General features: G+C 45.2%; 1 protein-coding gene across 25 annotated transcripts in view; it reads left to right on the top strand.

The window, feature by feature from the left end:
* The window catches only part of R3HDM2 (R3H domain containing 2), a 188,332-nt gene that overhangs the window by 176,829 nt on the left and 5,225 nt on the right, over positions 1 to 6,278 (top strand). The gene's annotated exons all lie outside the window — the stretch shown is intronic.

The following is a 6,278-nucleotide window of genomic DNA, read 5'->3' as shown; positions in this document are numbered from 1 at the left end:
CACCTGTAATCCCAGCTACTCAAGAGGCTGAGGCATGAGAAATGCTTGAACCCAGGAGGCAGAGGTTGTTGTGAGCCTAGATCATGCCACTGTACAGCCTGGGCAACACAGGAAGATTCTACTTTAAAAAAAAAAAAAGCCAAGCGTGGTGATGCGCCATGTAGTCACAGCTACGCAGGAGTCTGAGGGGCATGATGGCTTGAACCTGGGAGGTTGAGGCTGTAAGGAGCTGGGATCGTGCCACTGCATTCTTGCCTGGATGGACTCAGACAGGCAGTGGGACCCTGTCTCTAGGGGGAAAAAATGACATTGGTTGCTTCAGCCCTGAAATCTATATCTCTGAATTCTTAGTTTTCTTTCTTTCTTTTCTTTTTTTTATTCTGAATCCAGCACTGTACTCACATGCCTTTGGGTCATGAAATGAAGACCTGTGTCTTCTGTACTTATCCTTCATATAGACAGCGTTTCTTTTCTCTTGGGAGTGTGAGGGAAGTTGATAAAATCCATTTTAACTTATAGATTTGTTTAGCAGCTTTTAGTGTGTGCTCACATACATTGTAACATTTTAATTCTCATTATAACATTGTGAGGAAGAAATTTAAAACTCAAAGAGATTAAATGACTTGCCTAAAGTCACAATCCTTAAACTTGAATTTGGGTCTTTTGACTTTCCACATCCCACACTGAATCTTCAACACATTTTCAACAGGCTTTTTTTACTCAATTTCTTTCTCTCCAGTGGAAAATAAATGGACATCATGTTAAACAGCTAAAGGCCCTCTTTGGAGAGGCCAGCCATTCCAAGTCAGTAAGTTTACGCCATGCAGCCCCTCACTGCCTTTGCCAAGAATTCCCCTAACACAGAAGTACAGCTGCCCTTGTTTATATTTCTTTCACCCTACCTTCAAATAGCCATACGCTGCAGTTAAAGAAACTTCAGGGGGCTGCGTGCGGTGGCGCACACCTGTAGTCCCAGCACTTTGGGAGGACAAGGCAGGAGAATTTCTTGAAGCCAGGAGTTGAAGACAATCATGGGCAACAAAGCAAGACCCTGTCTCTACAAAAAATTTAAAAATTAGCTGGGCACCGTGGCATGTGCTTTTAGTTTGTGCCCGCTACTCAAGAGGCTGAGGTAGGAGGCTTGCTTGATTCCAGGTGTTTGAGGCTGCAGTGAGCTATGATGGTGCCACTGCAACATGGTGATGATACTCTAATATCATGGAGAGCAAGACCCTGTCTTGCAAAAAAAAAAAAAAGAATCTAGAGGGAAGGAAGGCTTTTTTTTTTTTTTTTTTTAAAGACAGCCTTGCTCTGTTGCCCAGGTTGGAGTGCAGCCTTCGCCTTGCAGATTCAAGCAGTTCTCTTTCCTCCCTCAGCTTCCCAAGTAGGTAGGACTACACACCTGGCTAACTTCTGTTTTGTTTTTTTTCCTCTACCTCGGCCTCCCTCTGTATTTTTTTTTTTAATAGAGGTGGGGTTTCACCATGTTGGCCAGTATGGTCTTAAACTCCTGAGCTCAGGTGATCTGCCTGCCTCGGCCTCCAAAGTGCTAGGACTTTAGGTGTAAGCCACCGTGCCTGGCTGGAAAGGAAGTCTTTTTATTTTTTTGAGTTGGAGTCCTTTTATTTTTGAGACAGAGTCTTGTTCTGTTGCCCGGGCTGGAGTGCAGTGGCATGATTTCGGCTCACTGCAGCCTCCGCCTCCCAGGTTCAAGCAGTTCTCCTACCACAGCCTCCCAAGTAGCTAGGACTACAGGCATGCACTGCCACGCCTGACTAATTATTTATTTATTTATTTTTAAAGTAGAGATGGAGTTTCACCATGTTGGCCAGGATAGTCTTGATCTCCTGACCTCGTGATCCACTCACCTTAGCAGGAAGTGTTAATTTAGCCTCCAACCATCCCCTTTCCACTCTATTGTGGGAATGTCAGAGTGCCCTCTTCTGGTGAGAGGGAGATATTTTGTCAGTTTTTCCCGTTTAGAAATGGAGTATTTCCCTGTGGCTCACGCCTGTAATCCAAGCACTTTGGAGGCCAAGACGGGCGGATCACCTGAGGTCGGGAGTTCAAGACCAGCCTGACCAACATGGTGAAACCCCATCTTTATTCTAAAAAAAAAATTTTTTTTTTAAAGAAAAAGACCCTTATGGAGACCTGAGGCTGCGGAAAGCTGGTGGGTTTCATCAGGTGGTGAAAGAGTTGTGACTATCCAAGATTGTTTCATTTTTAAATCATAGAATAAAAATGAGCTTCTACACACACACAAAAAAAGAAATGGAGTATTTCCATTTGAAGATTTTGTGCACCCTCACTATGTTGGGTGCTGTGGAATAGATTCCAGAATTAATCTTACTCATTAGACATGATCAGTTCTTCCTTTAAGACTCATGCCTATGATCACATGGGAGGCCAAGGTGGGTGGATCACTTGAGGCCAGGAGTTGAAGACCAGCTAGCCTGGCCAACATGGCAAAACCCCTATCTCTACTAAAAATACAAAAATTAGTGGGACATGGAGGTGCACATCTGTAATCCCAGCTCCTCGGAAGGCTGAGGCAGGAGAATTGCTTGAACCCGGGAGGCAGAGGTTGCAGTGAGCCAAGATTGTGCCACTTCACTCCAGCCTGGGCAACAGAGCGAGACTGTCTCAAAAGAACAGCAACAAAAAGGAGCAATGACTTCTGCCTTCATATAAGCTGAGGATTTTAATTCTAAAGTCCTTACCTTTTATTATGTTATTGGTCTCTCTGGCTGTTTATCCTAGTGTCCACCAGGGGCACTTGGCCTTAAAATTTACAGTGGGGTGGCCAGGCATGGTGGCTCACGCCTGTAATCCCAGCACTTTGGGAGGCCAAGATGGGTGGATCACCTGAGGTCAGGAGTTCGAGACCAGCCTGGCCAACATGGTGACACCCCATCTCTCTAAAAAATAATAATAATTTAAAAAATAATAAATTTCCAGTGGGGTATGGAAATTGCAGACCAGCTCCCAGAAGCACTGTAACCTGTGGTGGTGTTGGGTACCTCAGGGCATTTTTTTCCCCTGCATGTACATGTAACTATACTTGTATGTGCATTTTTGTGTGTATCCTTTGTGGTATGTCCTTATATCTATTGGGTTTCTGCAGTTACATCTATTCATCTTTAAATACAAGGTCTTGGAACCATAAATCAAGTGAAAAGAATTTTTCATTACCTACTCTGACCCTCATACTAGGTTAATTTAAGTAAACTAAAACAACAGTTCTGGAAGTTGGCAACACTAGAAATCTGGACTAGGGTTAGAAGAAAGAGATCATTAATGTAGGCTTCCTAGCTATCCTGGTTGATCCTAGGCTTCCGACTGACCCCTTGTACTTTTCCTAGGTAGTGGGACCTTGTGTTCCACCCATATCATCTAAAATACCATATTCACTACATCATCGATTTTATAGGTCTTTAATCCCTGCTTGTGGAAATCTAAGAGGAGGTGGAAAAAGAGAAGTGCTTCTTCTGCCTTGTTTACCCTATATCAGAGAGATAGACAGCAGGCATAACCCACAAGGGCCCCTCTGTCACCTTCAGAGGACAGTTACCCCCCTCCTCTCATGTAGCAACATGGTCACTTTTCCAAAAATAAAGGCAGGGATTAGGATTGGCTGTTCCTAGAACAAGTGTTCTGGTTTATTAATACATTTTTGTAGTTGCCCTGTTTACCCCCAGGCCTGAACTTTAATTCCTTCGCTATAGTATGAGACATAACTCTAACCCCAGTAAAAACTTCTCCCATTAAAATGATGGGTTGCAGGTCCCTTGAGGTTTCTACAGGGATGCTTGTCTGGGGAAGATGTACACAGATGTGAAATGGCAGCGATACCCTTACAGAGACTCCCAACTCACAGTGACACAGCAGCATGAACAGGGTGACATGAATCCAGAAATAGCCTCTCACATATTTACTGGCTTATTGTTTAGCTGAGGGGTTTCCAAATCTGAGACTACTCCTTTGTCTTCCATTTAGTGACGATATCCCACTCCCCCACCAAATAAAGGAAAAAGACCAAGATATTAGTGGATTCTATCTTTTAATTTGGGAAAGAAGCCTGTGGATTTTATTTCTCTGAAGAGTCCTTTCCATAGATGTGATTTCTAGTGGTAAGAAGCCTTATCAGTCTCCTACCTCAGTGATTTAAAAAACAAAAACGAAAAACAGTTCTGCCAGACATAAATGTCATCTGTTTGTATTTATGCGGTTTGCTCTGCCCAATCGACCTTTCTGCCCAGGTTTAATGATGCCACTTAAAAAGCCATTCATACGTCCTCTCTCCTTTTAGAGCTTTCAAGCTGAAATTGATTTCCTTATTCAACCTCCCTCTCCCCCTTCCCACCCACTGCCAACCCACGTTCCTTCCCCCAACCTGATTATATGAAAGTGCGATCACTGGGCAGTGCATTTTTTTTTTTTTTTTTTTTTTGCCACGTCTATTAAGAAGTAGCGACAGTTTAGCTGCTAACAGATACCACCTGCTTTAGGCTCCAGGAAGAGAAGCATAAAAATCAGCTCATCAGTGGAGTAGTGCTCTGTGTCCTCAGCTAAGTGAAGGAACAATGCTTCAGGCCAGCAGGGGAGGACTCTGTATGGGGAGGAGCTCAGGACAGAGGCTGCTGCAACTAAAAACCCTGGCTTTGTTTTTGTTGGGATCAGAGATAATAATTTGAGGACTTTGTTCTCTTTTCCTCTCCCTGTGACCTCCCTAATAGGCTACCGGCTGGTATTAGAGCTTCCACTGCCTTGCTTATGCTTATTCCTACATACTCACCCCATCTCCACCTTTCCTGGCCTGGGGCACTAGGCTCAGATTATGAGCTACCTTCTAGTAAAACAATAGATTTAAATATTTTTACCTTGGACCCTCAGGTAGCAATGAGGTATTTGAAATAGGTCAATTGCAGTTTTGTTGGTAGAGGATGTTGAAGCAGGTGTGTGATTCCCCATTCTTAGGATGGGGAAATAAAATGCCCAGAAAAACTACAGTAAGGGGGGATTTGTTAAATGAATGACACTCCACAACTGTGCAATTTTCTTATGGCCCTACTACAACCCAAGCCCACGAATATTCTGTCCACCTTGGCAGAAGATGGGGATAACAACCTGTTGCATTGAGTATTTGTGCTCTCTGATTGGATGAACCCTAGAGGGTCAGGAGTACAAATTGGCTTGGGAATATGATATGACAGATGCTGTCTCCTGAGCTTCTCTCTCAGACCTCCCACCATTTCTGTTTCTTTCTTTTGACTGATACTACCTGAGAAAAACAATCACACTCACTTCTCAGCATGACTGGTGCCCAGGGCAGAGGCTGCAACATTTCCCATCACAGGAAGCAATTTGATGACAGCAGCAGTGGCAGCCCTGGAGCATCAAGCCATGAAAGCAGCATTGCAGCAGCTTTTCAAGCTAGTAACCCCCAATTCCCATTTCTCCACCACCACCCACATGTGAACTCGGCCTCAACAGGAATATAGCCTGGGTAGTCAAGAGCAGACCCTCACTCTGGACAATCCCTTTTGGGGAAGCAGAGCTCCTGCCCGTCCCTCCCAGCAGAGACTGTCCATCAAACTGCTCAACCCTGATTTCTTACCTTGCTTTTCACCATGAAGATTTTTTTTTAGGGAGTTTCGCCCTGTCACCAGTCTTGCTCTGTCTACAGAGTGCAGTGCCGTGATCTTGGCTCACTGCAATCTCTGCCTCCCAGGTTCAAGCAGTTCTCCTGTCTCAGCCTCCCAAGTAGCTGGGACTACAGGTGCACGCCACCATGCCCAGCTAATGTTTGTATTATCAGTAGACACCGGGTTTCACCATGTTAGCCAGGATGGCCTCCATCTCTTGACCTCGTGATCCGCCTGCCTCGGCCTCCCAAAGTGCTAGGATTACAAGCATGAGCCACCACGCCCGGCCTGTTCCTCCTTGTTAAGGCCTTTCCTTCTCCCACACTGTAAGAAGATGAGTCTAGCCGGGCGCGGTGGCTCACGCCTGTAATCCCAGCACTTTGGGAGGCCGAGGCGGGTGGATCATGAGGTCAAGAGATCTGGACCATCCTGGTCAACACGGTGAAACCCCGTCTCTACTAAAAATACAAAAAAATTAGCTGGGCATGGTGGCGTGTGCCTGTAATCCCAGCAACTCAGGAGGCTGAGGCAGGAGAATTGCCTGAACCCAGGAGGCGGAGGTTGTGGTGAGCCGAGATCGCGCCATTGCACTCCAGCCTGGGTAACATGAGTGAAACTCCGTCTCAAAAA

The sequence above is a fragment of the Cebus imitator genome, unplaced genomic scaffold (genome assembly GCF_001604975.1).
Source record: "Cebus imitator isolate Cc_AM_T3 unplaced genomic scaffold, Cebus_imitator-1.0 Scaffold96, whole genome shotgun sequence".
NCBI classification, from domain to species: Eukaryota; Metazoa; Chordata; class Mammalia; order Primates; family Cebidae; genus Cebus; species Cebus imitator.
The sequence above is the reverse complement of the archived record's forward strand: the minus strand, read 5'-3'. Positions and strand labels throughout refer to the sequence as shown.